Genomic DNA, 3855 nt, shown 5'->3' with positions numbered 1-3855 from the left:
TATATATATATATATTTTATAATGTATATATATATAATGTAAATACATATATATCTCCATACACTTGATAAATACGAGACCCACATACATATATATATGAGTTAATAAGCATGACAGGCATGGTCCCTAGGCTCTAATGAATGGAAAGCAGTAGTTATGCCCACCGTACACCAATACGCTTCTCCTGCAGAATGCAAATATTAAACACATTACTATTATTTGTATGATGCGTTCATGATTCTAAATAAAGTGTGCTGGTGTATTTACTTGCATCTCCCTTACATATGGGAGAGATGCACGGGGGAGAGCCCCCAACGAAACACCTCAGCAGCCGTCCATATTTTGTTCTTATTCTCAGGAAACAAAACAAGTTATTTAAAAGACAACAGTTTGTTTGAGTAAAGTGAGCTAAACTAAACACTTGGGGTGTACACACAACTGCCCAGTGGCTCCCTACTCAACGCAAGCTGAATGCACAGACGAACAGCAAGAGAAAACCCCTTGACCTTAGAAAAAGAAGGTGAAAACGCCTCCACGTATTATTATTTTGAAAGTATTTATTAAAACACATTTAACTGAACAAATTAATAGAAGCTTTCCCTTCATTTTCGTACATCTGCGCTGCGTGTGTGATCTTCTCAGCGGTGCGTAGGCGGCGCGCCGTGAGCCCGTATAAGGACGAAGATAACAAATGTAAGACTAAAAAATAAATTATTTGATATGTTTAATTTGTTTAATCCGTTTAGTCGAAGGCATTTGCCAAAAAGAGGTGCAGCCATTTGGCTCTTTTTCCTCTCGACGGTGGAAGCGGCTTCACGTCATCAGTCGTCGGTGGCGGTATAAATAGTATTAAGGGCGCTTTATTCTCTCGTTTCCAGCAATGATTCAGGGTTATTTATATATATTGATGCGTTAAATATTTGCATTTATATTTATTTGTATTCAGGGAATATTGCCTTCTTTAGCCAATACAACGTGCACGAGTCACTCGGCGAGCGGAGCTTCCCCCAGTCGGCCGCCCCTTTCCCCTCAATTTTTCACTTGAAGTTTCTTTTTTTCTTCATTTTATCAAAACGCAACTACAGAAAAGGAAATTTGTCTCCGTCTATTGCCGCAACTCCCGCTGCTGCTGCTGCTGCTGCTGCTGCATCATGTTACTTCGGCGGAGTGGAGCTCTCCGCCATCATGGCCCTGTACAGAAACTGGTGCTGTCGTCCTTAGGCCCATCTTACCCCTCTGCGTTTATTCAACAGAGTCTCCTGCAGGATTACGTTGCTGCAGGGAAGCGGCAAAGCAGCAGCAGCAGCATCAGCATTGTCCGCAGAAACGAGAGCTCTGGCTGGCAGCTTGTTGAGTGTCTGTCCACCATCTGCAAAACCCAAGGCAGGCGAGCGCTCCACCGCCTGGCGGTGTTACAGGAAGCAACTCCCCACGAGCCAAAAGTCAGCAGCAGCAGCAGCAGCTGCAGCAGCCGGTGCTGCAGTGGCGGCAGCAACAGAAGCAACAGCTATAGCTACAACGAGAACATCATATACAATCATTGCAGCAGCTGCTGCAGCATTAGCCACAGCGGGATCAGCAGAAACAGCTGTGGCGCCAGCACCAGCAGCAAGGATAGCAACAGCAGCAGCACCAGCAGCAGCAGCAGCAGGTGGCGCAGTGAAAACAACAGCAACAGAAACGGTGTCGGCAGCACTAGCAGCAGCACTAGCAGCAGCACTAGCAGCAGCAATAGCAGCAGCAATAGCAGCAGCAGCGGCAGCAGCAGCGCGGAACCTGCTCCTGTGCCTTCGTTGCCTCCTGCTGCTGCTCTTGATGGAGAAGGTCCTGCTTGTTTGTCTGCTTCTTCTCTTGCTGCAAATCGAATCTCTCCTCATTCTTTAGTTTGTTATTTAGACGAGTATATCGTGGGACAAACAAATGCTAAAAAAGCCCTCGCCGTCGCGCTGCGCCAGAGGTGGAGACGCAAACAGGTGAACTGTATATTTATTTTATTATTTTGTTTTATCATATTTTTAATCACATTTCATTAGGCTTTATTTTTTTCATTTTGTTTTTTTGCACTAAATGCACTCATTGAATTAAATGTATTAAACCTGTTGAATGCATTATGTGCAGTAAATATATTCAATGCATTAAATATATTGTTAAAATACGTCTTTTTAATGTTTGTTTACCGTTTAATAACAAACTGACTTTATTCAGATTAAAGACGCTGCATTAAGAGAAGATATTTGCCCTCGAAATATTCTCCTCATTGGGCCCACTGGAGTTGGAAAGACGGAAATCGCACGAAGACTGGCGGCCCTCCTCGATGCTCCCTTTATTAAAGTACGTTATTTCTTCCTTTCTTTCGTTTTTCTTTCTTTCTATGTTTCTTTGTTTGTTTCTTTGTTTCTTTCGTTGCTTGCCTGTTTGACTGTGTCTTTCTTTCTTTCGTTGCTTGTTTGTTTGACTGTGTCTTTCTTTCTTTAGTTTGTTGTTTGTTTGTTTGTTTGTATGCACGTTGGTTTGTTTGTGTTTGTCGCTCTTGCTCCTGCTGCAGTTGTTTGCTGCTGCTGATGCTGCTCTGCTGTTTTGTTGTTGCTGTTGCTGCTGCTGCCGCTGGGAATACTGTTACTGCGACTGCTGCTGGCCATCTGAGTGCGGTTGTTACGTTTGTGTCAGCTGGTGTTATTGTTGCTGTTGCTGCTGCTGCCATTGCTGCGCCTGCTGTCGTTGCTGCTGCTGCTTCTATTGTTGCTGCTGTTGCTGCTGTGGCTGTTGCTGACATTCGCATTGCACGCTTGACGGATACTCTTGCTTTTGCTTCTGTTGCTGCTGCTGCTGTTGCTGCTGCTGCTGCGCAGGTGGAAGCAACGAAGTACACGGAGGTGGGTTTCCATGGGCGGGACGTCGACCAAATAATAAAGTGAGGCATTTAAAGCTACAGAAAAGTTTTCCTTCATTTTCTTCAGCATTTGCTGTTTTGCGTTTTGTTGTTGCTTCTCTCTAATACCAGCGAACACTTTACAGCGGATTGTATACTTGTATTTCCCTATTTATTTGCATTATATATATAATATTGTACAAATAACAAAAAAATATATTGTATATTATTGTACATGCATATATATATATGTATATACATTATATATATATACATTATCAATGCGCACATTATATATATATATATACATACTTAAATGTGTATATGCGTTGTACATTGACTATGCAGAGATAAACCATGCATATATAATATATACACATTAGATATACATACACCCATATATGCATACTCATACATATGCGTGTATGCTATTAATAGTAAACATATATATATATACGTATATATATATATATGTATTTATATGCATATATATGCGTGTGTGTATGCATGTATGCATAGTCGTATATGTACACACATGTATAAACACAATGGTGAATCGACAGAAGAAGAATGCGGAGAGAAGCAAAGAGAACAGAACAAAACAAAATGCAATGAAATAATTTATTCGTTCTGTTTGTTTTGTTTTGCTGGGTGTGGCATTTGAATTAAAAGAAACTCAAAGCATGTAATCTTTGTTTTGTTTAGAGTTAAGAGCAACAGAATACAACAAAACGAAATACATTTACACAATTCACTTATTTTCTTTGTTTCGCTTTGTGCAGAGATTTAGTGGAGGTGGCAGTGGAGCAGAAGAAATTACATTTGGAAAAACAAATGCAAAAAGCAGCAAAAGAAAAGGCAGAAAATAAAATACTCAACGCTCTACTTGGAAGAATACCCGTACATCATATTTCTTCTCTTTTTCTTGTTCTTGTTCTTGTTCTTGTTCTTGTTCTTGTTCTTGTTCTTGTTCTTGTTCTTGTTCT

This window comes from Eimeria acervulina, genomic scaffold (assembly GCF_000499425.1).
Source record: "Eimeria acervulina Houghton genomic scaffold, Eah_scaff298, whole genome shotgun sequence".
In the NCBI taxonomy this organism is placed as follows: domain Eukaryota; phylum Apicomplexa; class Conoidasida; order Eucoccidiorida; family Eimeriidae; genus Eimeria; species Eimeria acervulina.
The sequence above is the reverse complement of the archived record's forward strand: the minus strand, read 5'-3'. Positions refer to the sequence as shown.